Source organism: Mirounga leonina, unplaced genomic scaffold (genome assembly GCF_011800145.1).
Source record: "Mirounga leonina isolate KUSES-001 unplaced genomic scaffold, KU_Mleo_1.0 Mir_118, whole genome shotgun sequence".
Classification (NCBI taxonomy): Eukaryota; Metazoa; Chordata; class Mammalia; order Carnivora; family Phocidae; genus Mirounga; species Mirounga leonina.
The window spans coordinates 296684-316275 of NW_023270277.1; the positions used below are offsets into that span (position 1 = coordinate 296684).

General features: G+C 44.3%; 1 pseudogene; it reads left to right on the top strand.

Moving 5' to 3' along the window:
- Positions 1-7686: 7686 nt before the first annotated feature.
- Positions 7687-7885, top strand: LOC118007367 (annotated as a pseudogene).
- The last annotated feature ends 11707 nt before the right edge of the window (positions 7886-19592 follow it).

A 19592-nucleotide genomic window follows, 5' to 3' on the forward strand; every position in this document is an offset into this window, starting at 1 on the left:
TTTTGGGGGGGATTTGTATTAGTAAAGCATTATTAACTTTATGAAACTTTTCAAAAAACTAACTTTTGACTGTTGATTTTCTGTTTTCAATTCCACTGATTTCTTGCTCTTATTGTTACTATTTATTTTTTCTAATTATGCTAGTTTTAATTTGCTCTCCATTTAGTTTCTTAAAATGGAAGCCTAGCTGATTGATTTTAAACCTTTCTTCTCTTATAATTATACATTTCCCTCCATTCACTGTTCTAGCTGAATCCCACATACTTTCCTATATTGGGTTTTTACAATAATTATCTTCCATATATTTCTAATTTCCTTTTCATTCATTATTTATTTAGAAGTATGTTTCAAATTTCCAAATATTTTCAGATATCTTATTGTTAGTGATTTCTAATTTAATTCCACTTTAGTCAGAGTATATTCTCCTTATGTTTCAATTCTTTAAATTTACCGAAACTTGTGATCCTATGCAGATCAACATATGATCCTATCTTGAAAAATGTTCATTTTCACTTGAAGACATATGTCTTTTGTAGTTAAGTGGAGTGTTCTATAAGTGAAAATTAAGTCAGATTTGTTAATAGTATTATTCAAGCCTTCTATGTTCTTGCTGAATTTTTATCTATTTCTTCTATCAATAGCTGAGAAAAAATTGTCAAAATCTTTGAATACAGTTGGGGGAACTACCAATATCATCTTTTCATCTTTTTAAAAATAGATGTTCTTTTTCAGGACAGTTTTAGATTTACAGAAAAGTTGCAAAGATAGTACAGGCAGTTTCCATATATCCTGCATCCAGTTTCCTTCACTATTAACGTCTCACATTAGGGTGGTACATTTGTTACAATAATAAACCAATATTAATACATTCTTATTCACAAAAGCCCACAGTTTATTCAAATTACTTGGTTTTTACCTAATGTCATTTCCTGTCCAGGATCCCCATGTGGGACACCACATTCCATGTAGTCATCATGTCTCCTTGGGCTCCTCTTGAATGTGGCAACTTATCAGATTGTCCTGGTTTTTGATGATGTTGACAGTTTTGAGGAACACTGATCAAGCAAGCATTGTGTGGGATACCCACAGCTGGAAATCATATGATTTTATGTTCATGATAAGACTGAGTTTGTGTGTTGTTGGGAAGAGGACCACAAAGGGAAAGGGAAAGGACCATTTTCAAAGGCATGTATTATCAACCCGACTTACCACCATTGATGCTGACCTGAGCACCTGACTAGGGAGTGTTGTCAGGTTTCTCCACCACAGACCACCTTTCCAGTCCATGCTCATTGGAAGGAAGTCACCGTGCATATACTACACCTAAGGAAGGGTGTTATGCTCTCTTTCATTGACAGCATAGCATCTACATAAATTATTTAGAATTCTTCTGCCTGGAAGATTTGTGCTCTTCACTATGTATTTATTCAGTCATTTACATAAGTATGAACTCATCAATATTTGCTTTATACTTTGAGTTATAACCCAATACTAATTTATTAATTACTTGCTCAAATTGTTCCAGCCTTGGCCATTGAACAGATGCCCCCATACTCCTATCAATGTATTGCTGTTGTTTGCTTGTCACTGCTTTCCTTCTTGATACTGCATGATGGTCTAGGCCCATCTTGTATATTTCCTGATCTAGTCCTAGATCAGCCATTTCTTCAGGGACCCCAAGTTCCATTTTGGAAAACAGTGTTTGAAACAAGATCTGGGTGCTGGGTTTACAAGTTCCATTTAGGATGAAGATATGATGCTGATTTATTTATATTGAGCAGGGAAATACTAATCTGAAGATGAATTGATTACATTGGAGGAGTCATAAATAGTTATAAATTGCCAGGGAAGTTGAAAGAAATAAAATAAATTAATAAAAATAGAAAACACCAAGTTAATGAGACCTGGGGAAACAGAAAACTAAGAAGGAGGGAAAGTGGCACTTTACTGAGCTTGCAAAATAAGATAGCACGAGTGGATAGGAGGTTCAGCTGAAGGTGAAGAGACAGGCACCCTAATTCTCTTTGGCTAAAGATCTTTGTCTTACAGTGTAAGTAATTAATATGCAATTTAACATCACGAGACTATCCACATGCAGATGAGGTGGATCATGATGGAGTTTGGCACACTCCAGCTCGAGGGAGGTCCATGCAGGAGTCCAGGGCCCGACTCTGCACCAATGCATGAAGCCATGAAGGGAAGGATGCGAGTTATCTGTCAATGGTGTGACTGAGCTTTTCCACTTGGGAGCTTCTTGGGAGCTACTGACCAGCTGGATTGGTGGAGAGTTTTGTCATGGGCATGATAATTAATAACTGCTTGCAGATCTGTAGAGCTCCCGGAGTTGCAAGCGAGCCCTGAGAAGCTGGTGATTGAATCAACAATTCATACTCCTACTTTTTTTTTTTTTTGCAAAAAGTATGTAATGAAAAAGAAATTATCTTAACCTTCATAGGGAATGAAGAAGCTAAGGTATTATTATATCTGATCATTTAAAATCTGTCACTGGGCCGAGAGAACTTTGACAGGTGCTTCTTTTTGATACTGAATTTCTGAATGTCTCATGTTCTTGAGAGAAGAAGCGGTACTAGTAACAGCCCCAGCAACACCAGATTCGCCAAGCGCTAAGAGCACCACACTCACAAGCATTGTGCTTTTCATCTTATCTACACACAAGGTTATAAGACAGGTTGGCAGTTTTAGTATTTCCACTTTACAAGTGAGAAAGTTGCAAGTCGGGCACCTGGGTGGCTCAGTTGGTTAAGCGACTGCCTTCAGCTCAGGTCATGATCCCAGGGTCCTGGGATCGAGCCCCGCATCGGGCTCCCTGCTCTGCGGGAAGCCTGCTTCTCCCTCTCCCACTCCCCCTGCTTGTGTTCCCTCTCTCGCTGTGTCTCTCTCTGTCAAATAAATAAATAAAATCTTAAAAAAAAAAAAAAAGAAAGTTGCAAGTCAAGGAGTTAAGAACAGAATCACAGAACGAGCTTGACACAGTCAACTCTGGAACCCCCGTTTCCTGCCGCCACTCCACGTTCCCTCACACTGAGCATGTGGTTGTATCCCAAACGGGCCAACAGGGACAGGGCACTTTGCCTCATCCTTTCCAGCACAAATCCATTCTTTATTTCCAGTTTCTAGTTTTTTCCATCACTCTAGCTCTGGGAGTACTTATAAAATTTAATTTTAAAAGAAACAGTCCTTGTCCCTCGGGTTCTAGGAAACTGACCATAAAAAAACAAACAAAAAAAGCTGGCAGATGAGAAACATCTTCCTTTTTTTTTTTTACTTGACTATATAGCAATAATTTAAGAATACTGCACATTGCAGTACTTTAATTTCCATTACTCTTGTTCTCTTGCCAAATTAAAAGGTAATTTTTCTGTAAGTTCTTGACATGTGGTTTGTGGTGGACCAGACTCTGGGAGCTTCCAGGCTCACAATATCTGCTAATACTTCCCTCGGACACGTACTGTCCACATGCCTCAGCTGCGCTAACAGACTTTAGAAAGATGTCACAAGCAGACCCTCAGATCTTGAGGGGAATGCTGCTGGGGTCACGGGAGAACGCACCCGCATGAGGCCAAGTTGGAATCCCACTCCCCCTGAGCCCTGTGCCCTGCCCAACACAAATGCCTCATTGCAGCTGGTATCCATTGACGTGAATCTACTATGACATCAGCTGGACGAGGAGTCCAGTTAGGTCTGACTTCCCCGCGGGAAGCCTGAAGCTCTGCCCACCTGCCGCTTAACTGGAGTAGGGGAGGCTCTCAGGGCCCCTGGGCCCACCAGCAGAAATGTGGAGCAGTCCCACCGCGACCAGTCAGAGACCCGCAAAGGTTCAGAATAAATGAGAAGTCCCTTAGAAATACTAAGTCAACAATTACCGAGCATGAAATCTTCTCGTGACACCGGATTCCAAAGTGGCTCTGCCCTGTTTCCTTGCTGGTCCCAATCCAACACGGCCGCTTCCCCGCAAGGTGAGGGCCGGCTGTGGAGGGCAAAGCAGCAGCAAGTTCCACGTGCCACAGGTACTTCTACTAAGGAAAGATTCCGTTCTCTTAATGAATGCAGAGATTTTCCTCATTTAAAATGTGACAAGACAGGAACACCAGTACTAGGACAGAGCAAATCTTGAAGAAGGCAAGAAGTATCCCCTTCCCAGCAAGAGACACCTCCCCCCGCCCCAGGCACATACTTCTCAGGGCTCATTCCTGCCTTCTCCCCAAGACTGTTGCATCTTTTCAACGATAGGTTCTTAAACCTGAGAGGTAAGTGTTCTCCTGTTATTTTAGGGGGATGTGCCAGGACGAGGCCCACGGAAGGCCCTGGGGCAGGAGGGCCCAGCTTAGGTAGAAAGGCTACTGGCCTGGAGAGAGAAAGAAAGAAGGTCTTTGCAGACTGCAGTGGGGACTTGCACGTCTCACAATGGCCGCAAGCCCAGTTCCTGGGCTGGAAGCACTTAGCACATCTGGACATGGCATTTCTCAGAATCTGGCTGTGGGCACTGCAGAATTCCAAGGGCAGAGGGCATTTGCATGACCAGGATCAAGAAGAACAGAGAACTGGGAGGCAGGAGCCCAGCATCTGAGGGTAATTTGTCACTTGAGACAATTGCCAATAATGAGAAACTGGAAACCATATTAGAGATTCCTAAAGTCTCAAAGGAGCAGGGGGGCAATAATTGGATTTCAGTTTCTGGAGCAGAGATACTGGTAAACAGCCGGGGCCTTTGGGAACCATCTTAAATATCTACAGCCTAGAAATGGAGAGAAAGCATAAGCAGCAGGAGGCGAATGGAGAAAGCCCCTAATTATTCAACCCCTAACTATATGAAGGTGATCTATCATTAGACCAGGTGTATATCAGAAGCAAATTTAAATTATTATGAAAGAATTCTTCAGCCAGAACCTCACATTATGTCTAAGATTATTTATATAAAATGTCTGGCATTCAGTCAAAAGCACCATGCACACAAGAAAAGTAAATGAAAACAAAAGTTGGACTCACAGGAGATGCAGGGATTGAGATTATCAGACACAGCTTTAACATGTGCAAAATTATACTGAAATGCAGGATTTGGGCACAAAAATTGGAATCTATAAAATAAAATAAAAATTTTAGTGCTAAAAATAGAAAATAATGTAAATTAAAAACTCAATGCATACATTTAACATACTGGTATTATTGTTAATAATACCTATTATTAAGTATTTAATTTAATAGTTTAGACACAGTTAACAAGAGAGAATTCATGAGCATGAAAACACACAGAATAAAGGCAGATAAACAAATGGAAAATGGTAAAAGTTAAATACATGTGTAAATGGAATCAAAGAAGAGGAAGACACATAAAATGAAGAGGAGGAAATGTTTAATATAATGGCTTCGATTTTTCTAAAACTTATGAAACACACCATCACCACGAGGCCCAGCGACCTCAAACAGGGTAAGATGATGAAAACCACGTCTTAGCACAGCATGCTAAAAAACCTGAAAACTGAACCAAAACCAACACCTTAAAAGTAGACAAATGAAAATACACATCACCTCCCAAGAAGTGAAAATATCGAGACCGGCAGGAGCGAGGGAAGGCAGAGGTCCACAGGAAGTCATCGTCAGAGTGCCAGCGAGAAGTGGGGTTCTCTGCCCAGAGGAAGTGCTCTTCAAGAACACAAGTAAAATGGACTTCCAGGCAACAACAGGAAAAGCAGGAGAATGTTTCATAGCAAATTCACACTAAAATAAATACTAAAGAGAGTCCTTTATAAAAAGATTCTATTTATTTATTTGAGAGAGAGCACAAGCAAGGGGAGCGGCAGACAGAGGGAGAAGGAGGCTCCCTGCTGAGCAGGGAGCCTGACGCAGGGCTCGATCCTAGGACCCTGAGAACATGACCTGAGCCGAAGGCAGACGCTTAACTGACTGAGCCACCCAGGTGCCCTGGATAATACACAATTCAAAATGTGTATCATTACAATAATATAATCTCAAGAGATAAACAGCATAAATTTTCAGAATAACAAAAAGTAATGGGCACTCTTACAAAAAAAAACAAGAGATAACAGATGTCCATGAAGATGTGGAGAAAGGGGAACCCTCCTACACTGTTGGTGGGAATGCAAGCTGGTGCAGCCACACTGGAAAACAGTATGGAAAACTCTTGAGGTTCCTCAAGTGTTAAAAATAAAACTACCACCTAATCCAGCGATCACACTAGGAGGTATTTACCCAAAGGAAATGTATGTTCACGGCAGTGTTCTTCACAGCACCCAAGATAAGGAGACACCTGAGTGTCTGTCAGTGGGTACATGGATTTTAAAAATGTGGTCTATATGTTTGTGTATCTATAAAATGGATATATATAAATATAGATGTTAAATAGAAATATAGAAATATATTACATATAAATATATGCAAATACACACACAATGGAATACTACTCAGCCATAAAAATGAAGGAACTCCTGCCATTTGCAACAACATGGATGAACCTTGAGTACATTATGCTCAGTGAAGTAAGTCAGACCCAGAAGGACAAGCACTACCTGATTTCACTTACGTGTGGGATCTAAAACAGTTGAACTCATGGAACCCGAGAACAGATGCCTGGCTACCGGGACCGCGGTTGTAGATGGTGGGGAGGGGTTGGCCAGAAGGCGTGAGGGTTCGGTTAGGGCGAGAATAAGCTCTGGGGAGTTAATGGACAGCACTGTGTCCCAGTAAGAGATACCATATCACATCCTTGAAGTTTCCTAAGAGGTAGATCGTAAGCACTCACACCGCGTCACAGCACGCTGTTTTAAAAAGGTAACCGTGTGAGGAGAGCAGTGTGTGAATAGCTTGATTGCGGAACCATTCCACAGCACGTATGTGGACCGAGCCCACATCACACACCTCGAATGCATACAGTTTTTCTCAGTTATACCTCAATAAAACTGGGGGAAAAGCAAAAAATAATAAAGGAACGGACAAATCCTCAGTTATACTGTTTGGTTTTTAAATGCAGCTCTCCGTGACTAATGGCAAAGGCGGAAAAGTCAGCAAACGTGAGAGTCACACATCCTAAGAAAATCGATGTACATCGGCACATTAACAGAACGAAGAAAACTGTATCAACTGATGCAGAAAAAGTATTTGGCAAAATAAAATGTGTATTCATCACTGATAACATCCACAAAGAAGATCTGCCAAACTGGGAATGAAAGGAAGCTTCCTCAGTCTGAAAAGGGTCATATGCAGAAAACCTACCACGAAGTCACAGTCTGCAAAAGAGTGTGAGCGTCTGAGAGTCTGCCTCCACTCCTGGTATTTACAAGCCAGGGAATAAACAAGAAGACGGCATAAAAGAGAAGACTAGGAAATCTACCTTTATTCATAGACAACCCAGCTGCGTGAGCAGGAAGCACCACAAACTGACCTCCTGTCTCCTATTGCTTATTTCTGGCTGAAAGAAGCTCATCCCTGCATCCTTGTGGAAGGGGACAGACCTGGACTGCTGGTGCTGTCAGCCGTGGGACAAGGCCAGCAGGCCGCGTGGAGGAGCTGGGGCTGGTCCCCGGCTGCTGAGGGGAGCCACCGAGCCGGCTCAGGAGCCAGACCCTTGCTCTCCCTTGGATGGGAACGGGCTGCAGCACCCTCAGCTACTGAAGGCAAAGATCATGCTTGACTTTAGAAGTTCGCGTGCCTAGCTTTGCCCAGTGGCAGTATCGTAGCCAATGAGGTTTATCCGAGGCGCGATTATTGCTAATAGAAGTTTGTGTGCCCAAATCATTGTATTTATTACCATGATAATTCAAGCCCGTAGAATTGAATTGCTGTGAGCAAATACAGTGTATATATTTTAGTCTGAAACAAAGGAACTTAGTTTTTGTAAGTTGTTAGAGACTTCAAAAATTGTAATTCATTTTTAACAGTATTATCAAGGGCAGTGAGTCACTGCTCAGGCTGGGTCAGAAGCATTCTCTAAAGAAAAGCATATTTTTTCCTGGGTCTCATTTGCAAGGAGGTGGTGAGCTCTGCCCTCCAGCCCAGACACCGCCGGCCTCCAAGGCTGGGTTGAGGCGGCCCTGGGAGGGCAGTGTTACTCCTGTGGGAACAGGCCTGCCGCGTGCAGAGCAGACCAGCCGCGTGCACACTGGTGTGCCCCAGCCTAGGACTGAGTCTCAGGCTTGTGCTTCGGCCTTCCTTCACATTTGACCTCACGTTATCCCATTAAAATCAGTAAAAAGTTCCCAACTTGTGCCCGAAGTTGGTAGGTGAATCATGTCAGTGATTCACCACAGCTCCTCACCCTGTTAATTCTGTTATGTCCGGCAGGAGTCATCTCTGAATATTGATGGAAACCCTTTCCAGGTCTGACACATTGTATTTGCTAAGATAAGGTCATTTATTTTTTCTAACACTTGACCTATGAAGTCTCTGCTCAGGGCTGTATTTGTGCTCAAGCTGATACACCAGGGCTGACGGTTACAGTTTCCTGCAGGTGTGGCTCAGGTCCTAGGAAGCAGTGTGTGCCCGTGAAAATATTGAAGACCCTGGCTTTGGATAATCTGGGCCCCCAAACATCCTCGTGCCGTGGTGACAAGGGGATTAGTGTCCCCAAGCCTGTTGCCCTCTGTAATAAATGACACAGCCACAGTGTCCAGAAACACTCTCGGAGGCTTTGATGCAAGGGAAGGGAGGAAGACCTGAGAGACTGTGGAGGTCACTACGTCAACCTGACTGGGTCGTGCTGCCCAGATATTGGGTCAAACATTATTGTGGGCGTGTCTGTGAAGGTGTTTGGGATAAGATTAACATTTAAATCAGTAGACTGAGTAAAGCAGATTACCCTCCCCCATGGGGGTGGGCCTCATACAATCAGTCGAAGACCTGCATAGAACAAAAGGCTGAGCCTCCCACAAGCCCGGAGGATTCCTTCTGCCTGATGGCCTTGAGCTGGGACATCGGTTTCTTTCCTGCCTTCAGTCTGGGACGGAAACATAGTTCTTCGTGGATCTCCAGTCGGCCAACCTCTCGGCTTGAACTACACCCTCGACTCTCTCTGACCCAGCCCGCAGATCCGGGGACGCGCCAGCCTCCATCACCACAGGAGCGTTCCTCATGATAAATCTCCCTCTCTCTCTGAGCACATCCTACTGGTTCTGTGCACGTGGAGAGAGAAAGGGTGCCGTCAGGAGAGAGGGGAACAGTGGGGACGGGGAGGATGCTGACCCTGGGTGCACACAGTGCCTCACAGCTCCGGCCCAAACGGCCCCGGCACCCTGAGAAAATGATGCTTCCCAAGCACCCGCAGCGCGGCCGTGCACCCTACAGGCTAAGGGGGCTTCAGAGACACCCACATAAGTCAGAAGTGTGCCACACTCAGAACAAGCAGCATATAAACACGTGTTTATTGTTAAAGAATCCTGGAAGCCTGTGGGTTCCACAGGAGAAGTCTGCATGAAATGATACTCAAATGACACTTGGTGGCAAAGAAACATGGTGTCACGGACGGAGCTCACCACTCAGCGTGGACACCTGCGGTGGAGGTGGCTGAGTGCCGAGCGCGGCTGTCGCACTCCAGGTCACTCCAGAGCCCACACGACTCAGCCTGCCTGCGCTGTCTCAGGGTTGGGGAACAGAGCCCTCACTGAGATCGTGGAAGCCGGGGACTGAATTCAGACCTATAGACAGGTGGGAAGTCGACATGGGCGCTTCCATTTGGATGCTCGATGGATTCAGTTTGCAGAAAGGGTGAGTGTGGGGCAGAGGGAAATTTGGGGTTGATAAAAGCATTCTGGCTGTGGTTTGCGTCTCTTCACTCTGAGCCTCCCCGTGAGGCGGACCTGCAGGATGTCAGTGTGAGGACGCGAGGGGGCGAGGGGGCGAGGGGGCGAGGGGGCGAGGGAGCGAGGAGCAGCTCAGGGTAGATGGTGATGAAGCATAAACACAAAGACCGGCACCAAGTCCCACCAGTTCTGCTTCACCGAGCGCATCGGTGACCACATGTGCAGAGAACAAGCGAGTTTGCAGACAGCCTGTTTGGAAATAGGGGGATGGCAGTACACACCAGATTCCTCCCCAGGCCGTGGGGTCCTCCTGAGACCGTGTGGGGGCAGCGTCACACACAACGGGGAGAACGTGGGTTGATCCAGCGTCTTTCTTTTAAGACAGAGTAACATCTTCAACCTGAAAAAGTCGTGGGAAGAGAGCTCATGGAGCCACGTTGTGTGCTAACTTCGCGTCTGAGTGGATCGCCAGCAGAGGAGACATGCGGTCCCATGCCTGCTTTAAAGAAAATGGTGAAGTTGTAAAATGTATTAACTTTGTCTTATTGGCTGAGAAATGAACAGATGCACTTTCTTTCCACTGTGGCTGCACTGAGCTCACAAAGGGTAAGAAATTGGATCATTTACATGATGCCCAGTGACTGCAGCACATGCTTGTGAGTCAGTCTGATGTTCTGATCACGCTGAGTCACCTGAGCCGTGAGCACGCCGCCCTCCAGAGGCAGTGCTCAGTAGACGTGACCCAAAAGGAAAGAAAGCTTGCCCAAGTTTTCAACGAACGCAAGCGCTGCGAATGGCATGCTTCTGTCCACAGCTGCTGATGTCTGAGCTTGCAGAGATTTGTGGCTTTAATCCCGAGCCTAGAATGCTCTAAGTTTCTCATCAAGACTGGTTAATCATGAGCTATTGAGTAAGCTCAATTACCAACTGTATGGCAGAGTATTTCCCCATCATTTTCTCTTAAGGTCCTTTAGAAACCACCTCACTGAGGACAAAGACTCTCTTTGATGGCGCTGTGCCCAAGTTTGTAGCAAGTGTTTAAGGGTTATGAATAAAGTAAGGAGAGACTTGGGACAGGGTTCGTGTCTTAACGGAGTGTCCAACTCACCCATTTATCAAAATTCTCTTCTCTAAGTTCTTATTCTGGTTAGGTAACCCATCTTGTGACCGGTACATCTGATACAGAAATACTTATTTACCGAGCACTTTACATGATCACATTGTATCTTTATCAAACCCATGAAGTAGACATTATCATCACAGTTGCAACTGATGAGCCGAGAGTACAAATGATTTCAATGCAACCAATATAATTTAGTAGAATGAAAGTCTTCTTTTTTCTTAATACTAGTACATTTAATATTATGTTTAAACACGCTGTTAAAACAGCAATGAGATAACACCACATTCTTATCATAATGGCCAAAATCCAGAGCCCACACAGCACTGATGCTGGAGAGGCCGTGAAGCAGCAGGGACGCTCTCATCGCTGGTGGGAATGCAAAGTGGTGCAGCCACCGTGGAAGAGAGTTTGGTGGCTCCTCACAAAAGTAAACATACTCTGACCAAACAATCTAGCCATCACACTCCTTGGGATTCACACAAAGGAGTTACAAAGTTATGTCCACACATGGATGTTTATACCAGCTTTATTTCTAATTGACAAAATTTGGAAGCGACCAACATGTCCTTCAGTAGGTGAATGAATATATCCAGACAACAGAATATTATTTAGCACAAGAAAGAAATGACCTACCAAGCCATGCAAAGACATAGAAGGAATTTAAATGCATATGACTAAGAGAAAGAAATCAATTTGAAAAGGCTACATACTATATGATTCCAATCATGTGATATTCTGGAAAAGGCAAAACTATGAAGACAGTAAAATGTTGGGGTAGCAGTGGTTGGGGAGGAGGAGAGAGATGAACAAGTGGAACACAGTTTTAGGCAATGAAAGTACTCATATGACCCGGTAATGGTAGACACTTGTCTTTTCACATTTGTCCGAACTCATAGAATGTACAACACCACGAGTGACGCCTAATGTAAACTATGGGCGTTGGTTGATTATGATGTGTCCATGTAGGTCCATGGTGGGGGAGGCTGTGCACGTGTCAGGGATGGGGGTTTTATAGGAAACCTCTGAACCTCCCCTTCAACTCTGCGGGAACCTAAAACTGCTTTAAAAAATAAAATATTTGGGGGCACCTGGGTGACTCAGTCCGTTAAGCGTCTGCCTTCGGCTCAGGTCAGGATCGCAGAGTCCTGGGATCGAGCCCCGCATCGGGCTCCCTGCTTGGCCGGGAGTCTGCTTCTCCCTCTCCCTCTGTTCCCCCCGCCCCCCACTTGAAATCTCTCTCTCTCTGTGTGTCAAATAAATAAATAAATAAAATCTTTAAAAAAAATAAAATAAAATATTTTAAAAGTGGGTTGCTGTATGAGAAGAGATTATTTCACATATGTACTACACACTCATATTATATATATATATATACAGGCACATACATACATATACATAGATGAATAAATCTGCAGGCTAAGAAGAGAACAACATTCCAGTATCCCAGGCGCCTGGGTGGCTCAGTTGGTTAAGCGACTGCCTTCGGCTCGGGTCATGATCCTGGAGTCCCAGGATCGAGCCCCGCATCGGGCTCCCTGCTTGGCAGGGAGTCTGCTTCTCCCTCTGGCCCTCCTCCCTCTCATGCTCTCTGTCTCTCATTCTCTCTCTCTCAAATAAATAAATAAAATCTTTAAAAAAAAAAAAAAATTCCAGTATCCCTTATCCCTCATCTATGGTTGCCCGGGCCATACTCCTAACATCTGCTTAGAAAAAGAAAGAATGATCTATAGTTACTTTTTCCCTAAAAAATAAATCATAGTTCTCTTCAACTTTATTCCAGGGACTTGGATAAATGTTTTCAGATGCAAAAGTTAACCAAGTCCAGAACCATTGTTCTTGACTCTGTTGATTCATCATGGTGCCCATCACCCGCAACGCCCAGACTGCATTTCTGTCACTCTCGTCAATGTCACATCTGTTGATGTTGAGCCTCTAAATGGAGCTTCTCACATTGTCCTGACGCCATTTTGTTCATTTACACATTGTTTGTACACATTGTTCGCATGCAGCTGGCCCCATTATTCATGTGAGCCCAGCTGGCAAGGCAAAAATATACCAAAGCTATGTTGATAAGCTGTTTATTCCCTACAGTCCTGGCTAGTGAGAAGCTAAAAAGAAATTAAAACATTACCTGAAGAGCCAACCGTGGGCAAGAGGAGAGGTAGAAGGAGGTTTAATCATGGCGGTCCTGAGTACCCAAAGAAGACTTGTGCCTAAAGCACAGCAATCGTGGATGCAGAGCAATGTTCCTTCTTGATCTGATCCTTTAGACGTCACAACGCTGAGAAAGATAAAATCCCAGAAGTTGCCAACACCTAGTGGAAGGCAGAAACCAGGAGGATTTGTGCCCACTCAGGAACTTCCCTCAGACCTCTTCCTCCTGAGGGCCTGGAGACACACCACCCTCTGGAAGATCTCAGCAGAGTCATTGACTCTCACTTTCCCCTCTTTGGCTATTTGCCTATTTTGACATCTTTGAAAAATGAACTTTCATGGTTGATACATTGATTGTTTTTGTTTTTATTTTTGTTTTCACCCTAACTTACTTCAATTAACAGGCACAATGCCAACTATAAAACAGTCATCTCCGACGGGAACATCCCCCGCCACGGTCTTGCTGTCCTCCACAAAGCACCACGCAGATCTCATGGTTTCACACCCACAGTGTGACCTCAGTGGTCAGTTCTGATATCAGGAAGGAATTAAATTTATGTGGGGTCTATAATATTTTTGCTTCAGGATGAGTGACATAAAGGGTCCCATTGAACAAGTAAGTCTCTGCTGCTAATAAGGCTTCTTTCTCTATTTCTTTCTTTTCCAATTTTTTATTATGGAAAAATAAACATAACATAAAATTTACTATCTTGATCATTTTTGGGTGTATGGTTCAGTTGTTGGGAACATAAACTGGTGCAGCCACCATGGGAAACAATATGGAGTTTCCTCAAAAAACTAAAAATAGAACTACCCTACGATCCAGCAATTCTACTTCTGGGTTTACATCCAAAGGAAATAAAATCACTGTCCTGAAGAGACCTCTATACCTTCACATTCACTGCAGCGTTATTCATAGTAGCCAAGATATGATAACCACCTGCATGTGATGGATGAATGGATAAAGAAACTGTAAGATAGAGACATGTAGATACAATAAATATATATAATAGTCCATTATATATATAATTAATACAATATACACTGGGATCTTATTCCCCTTTATATACATGTGATATTATTGGCCCTTAGAAATGAGGGAAATCCTGCCATGTGCAACAACATAGCTGAGTCTGGAGGGCACTCTGTTCATTGAGATGAGCTGGACACATGTGGACAAATGATGCATGATTCCACGTGCACAAGCCCATCTTTCCTATCTGATCTTGGTGCAGTACACACACCCCATGTTTGATGGGGACTGGAAAGAATGGACGTGCTGGATGCTTAAACTCAGTGTGCTTCTCCAGGTTTCTATCAAAGACAAGCACACGTTCAATACATTAGTGTTCCGAAGCCGTGAGACCCCAGGTAGGTTTTTTCAAGCTGATCATCCCCACCGGAGTCCAGAGGACGCCTCCTCCCTGCCACAGCCCAGAACGTGCTTCAGGGTGGTTTGTAGGTGAGCACGTAGGCGAGTTTGGTCTCTCCTGCCACATCAGTAAAGAGAGAGAACTGTGGGATTAAGATTATTTACTGACTGGCCTTTAATGTAAGACCCAAGGTCATTAGTTCGAACCAAACAATTCCCCTTGGATTTTCTGGCAATCATAATGTAAACAGTGACCCTTCCTGGAGGAACCTCTCTCTCCCATTAGGAGGGGAAGGTAGATGCCTGTGCAGGCTGTGGGTGCCTTTTGGGAACCTCCATTCTCAGACAAGGCGTTGCACAGGCTCAGTGCCTGGAAGGGTAGGTCCTGGCTCCTTCCTGCTCTCAGCTCCACCCGTGGTCCAGAACCCTGGAGCCTCAGCCTCACCTGACAACTGCCGCCACGAATAGCTGTGTCTGGTTCCTCTCTGACCTTCAGTCTCTAGCAAGTAAACTTCTCACCACGGAGTGCCCTGGAAGGGTGGCTTTGCATGGCTGTGAAGTCTTGCTCTGAAAGATGCCTATGCTGGCTACAAGCTGTCGAAGACTGCCATCTCCCGTGCCATCTCCCATGCGAGGGCCTTCTCCCACATGGAGCTGACCCTGCTCCGGCCCCCCTCGAGCTCTGGAAGAGGATCCAGGGCTGGGCTGGCCAATGGCTGGCCAACACCAGAGCTTGATACCCAGAACTTTTCTGTGTGGTGGGCTAGTTTCTCTGGCGGCTGTGACTGAGCTCGCTGTACTTCACATCCCCCCAGCTGAGAGACAAGTGATCTAGGGAGAAGCATCTGGATCTCAGGTGGGCACGGGCTGCTCCCGCCTACCAGTCTCTGCAGCTGGGGCCTCGACCTTTTGTTCTGAGCCAGACCTTCACGGGCAGGGCTTGACCTTCGTGTTCCTGTACTTGGTTTCCATCTTTCTTTTTGCCCGAGTCAACCTACTTCACAGAAGGGGCTCCGTTGGCGCTGAGCATCCCCAGCAACATTTCGTTCTCAAACTCCTCCCTGCCATTTGTCCCATCTAGAGACATGTAGATACAATAAATATATATAATAGTCCATTATATATATAATTAATACAATATACACTGGGATATTATTCCCCTTTATATACATGTGATATTATTGGCCCTTAGAAATGAGGGAAATCCTGCCATGTGCAACAACATAGTTGAGTCTGGAGGGCACTCTGTTCATTGGTCTGCATTCCCGTTTTTCCTTTAATTTTTCTGCAATAGATCTTCTAATTTCAACACATATATGTTTAAGTGTTATAGTCTTGCTTTTGTTTTCGTTGCTTTTTCTTTGCCTTGATATGTGTTCAAAAATGTAATATGCTAGTTTCTATGAATCTCTGGTGTTACCAAAAGTTCACCAAAGTGCCCCAAAGTGCACCATTCATCACATCACATCCTGTGGTTACCTAACAAACTGTCACACATTCAGAGGCTTAAAACAACACATATGTACTCTCTCACAGGTTCAGGTGTCTAGATAAGACTGGGTCTTTTTCCCTAGGGTTGCTATCAAGAAGTTGTGGAAGCCACGATGCAGAAGAATCCAGTCCCCTGCTCACACAGGGGCTGGCAGGTCCATTCCTTGTGGCCCTATGACCTGGGGCTGCAGCTGCTGGCTGCTTGCTCTCAGGAAGGTTCTAGAAGTCAACTCGAGCTCCTGGCTAAGTGGGCATCACTTGTATGGTCCTCATTTCATCAAGCCAACAAGGAGACTCTCTGGCTCCAATCTGCTAAAATGGGGTCTCACAGAATGTCACCTAATCAAGGGAGTGACATCCATCTCCTTCACACCATTTTCTCTTGATTAGAAGCAAGTCCCAGCTTCTGCCTTAACTCGGGTATGGCCACTGGTAGGTAAAGATCTGGGGGTTCGCCTTAGGATCTGTGATATTCATCAAAAGCTCCATAAACAACATTAAAATGAAAAATGTTTATACCATCTATTAAAATGTTTAGTACAGGGGCGCCTGGGTGGCTCAGTCGTTAAGCGTCTGCCTTCAGCTCAGGTCATGATCCCAGGGTCCTGGGATCGAGCCCTGCATCGGGCTCCCTGCTTGGCGGGAAGCCTGTTTCTCCCTCTCCCTCTCCCACTCCCCCTGCTTCCGTTCCCTCTCTCGCTGTGTCTCTCTGTCAAATAAATAAATAAAATCTTTAAAAAATAAAAATAAAAATAATAAAACGTTTAGTACGTTTAATGCACAAATTGCTTTAAAAACATCAGTCACAATCAACACATGCAGTGTTATATGGGTGCTATCCTCATGAGAGGACGGTGGGAGCATATTGGTGAAGAGCACAGTCCAGCATCAGGATGCTCAGCTCAGCCTGCAGCAGCTGTAGCCTGCAGGGAGTCGTCTCATCCCTGGAAGAAGACCTGTGCCTGCATGTGTGAAAGGGCAGAACAGTCCGTCATTAAAGGGAAGTAAATTCACCTCTGTAGGGCAGACGGCACATGCCTGCCCTACCGAGATCACCTGATGCACAACTAATTCTGTGACTCCAAATGTCATGAAAGTCTAATAAGGTCATTCTTAAGCCCAGGGAGGACCAAAGCTCTCTCCCAAATTTCTGGGATTCCCTTGGGAGATTATATGTTCGTGTCATGTCTTACCAGCTTTCTGCTCCTTCTGAATTAACTCAGATTTTGAGAATCCAGCTGAGGAGTACAGTTTATCTCCACCTTCTGGCGCATCGCCCATGCATGCCCTCCCAAAGCGTGAGACACCTTCATCGGGAAGCGCTCCTGGATGACCCCATATCTTCTTCCCAGCCTCAGACCAGCACAGAGCCTCCCTCCCTGCTCAGAAACAGAAACAAATGCATCTCCTTGACTCAGGCTGAGCATTTTCCTCCTGTTCTGAGTCCTGGCTCGAGCCAGATGATGGATGTCCTCTATTCCCAGAGGCTTGTATGATAATTTCTCCAACACAGGCACCACCACCATCATCATTGTGTGAATACAATAACCATTGGAGTGTAAGAAAAGGCTTACTATAACTTGATGTCTAAAAGTAAAATTTAAAAAATAGTATGTTCTTTCTTTTCCAACCAAATTGGCAAAAATAAAAGAGAATGTCAGTCCCCTTGGCCAGTGAAGGGAAGGAAATGGGCACCATCCTGTGTGTCTATTGGTGGGATGTCCGAGATGAGGTTTTAGAAGGCCCATGTGAAAATGTGTACTAACAGTGTGTAAAATATGTACAACACTCCCAGAAAATTTTTGCGAGGAAAAAAATATTTGAGAAGCAAGCAAATATGTGTGTTTAAGGATGATCTTTACAGCAGTGTTTATAAAACTAAAAACAAAATACCTGGAAACAAACTCTCAGTAGAATAGCTAAATAATGAATTATGATAAATCCACACAGTAGAACTCTGTTAACCTCAAAAGTCGTAACACATGGGCGCATAGGCTCCTGAGCAGCAGAGTGTGGTGGTGCAGGATCTCTCCAACACACACCTGAAACAGTGCAACGCCACACTGGAATTAAAATAAAAATACTGACAATAATATAGAAAAACCACAATACAGGCTGGCTTGGGAAATTGTGGGAAATATACTATTAAGTGAAAAATAAAGTTTGCAAAAGAGTAAATATAACTATATCTTACTTTTGAAAACTATAATGCATACAAATTGACAAAATCTGGAAGAACACACACCAAAATGTCAACAATTATTCCTGGTGATGAGATATGGGTGATTTAAGTTTACTTTAATTTTTTTCTAAATTTTCTACACCGAACATAAATTGCTTTTACAAGAAGAAACAGTATTTTTCCTTAAAAATATGAACACATGTTGCAGCATTTTCCACTAATTATAACATATTGTATCAATTTTTCTGACATTAGCACAAATATCAAAAAAATCTGAGTCTTCCCTGCAATGTCAGAGTTTTTTCCTATTTTGTCTAAAAGAATAATAGAAAATACCACTTTTTAAGAGAGTCCCACATAATATTGACTTGCAACTTCCTTTCATATTTGAGTTTATGTTCAGAATATTCTATTTCTGCTGTGCCCCTAGGGACTTCAATTTGTTGAACTGTTTTAATTGGAATTAGTTTGTAGTATTACCTCAACATCTCTGCCTACAACGCCCAGAGCTTGATGTTTGCAGGAAGCATCATTCCACCTGGCCTGGCTTTGCTCACTCGTGAGGGCTCTCTGCATGGGGATTCATTCATTTCCCTTCAGTAACCATTTCTCGGACATTATCGTATCCAGATAATGTGGAAATGGCTAATAGCGGTTCTCTCGCTCAAGGATTTTAGACCCAGGAGAAGAAGATAAATAATCACACATTTTGTCATTGCAATTCATAGACAATTAGGGAGGGTAAAAGGGATATAAATCTGCCAGAAGCCGAGCCCGGGAAAGCAGGGAGTCCTGAGAGGTCCCCAGAACCCTAAGACTGAGCAGGAGGCCCCAGGGAGGGCCTCCAGCTCTGGAAATGAGAGGAGCAGCCCCTGGGGATGGGTGCTGGCTCCTCCTCATGACACTGTCCATCCTGTGTCCATCCCTCTGTGTGCAGAGACTCAGCCACCTGCCTTGGGGAGGCCACCGCGAGCCGGCGACGCTGGCTTGAGGCCCGCTGGGGTCCCACACACAGAAGACTGTGGCTCTCGCCCTCTCTCTGGCCCTGTCTCCTTTGTTAGAAATGGTCTTCTCTCCGTGCCAAGAAAACTAGAGTGTATGGTTCTGGAAATAATCATCACCTCCGCTTTTAAGTCTGGCCTTTGTCAAGCCCAGTAAGGTGTGCTTTCATGAGAACTATTAGAGCATTTGCATTTGATGAAAAATGGTTGAAAGAGTCACTTTTAAATGGAAGATGTTAAGGTTGCCTAATATTTACAAGTGGAGTTTTCCCTTAAATTGTGGGTAGAATTTGTAAGGATTATGGATGTATTTTAGGGTTTTAGAATATTCTTCATTCTTCTAAAAGAAGGGGGGTTCAGCATCTCCTGTCTCCGCATGTCTGCGAGAGGCAGACAAGGCTGCATTGGCCGCAGATGAACCCCAGAGGCTGGACGTCAATGTTGCAAAGGAAAGTGGACACTCCACCCTTTCACGTAACCTGCCAAATATCAATCCTAA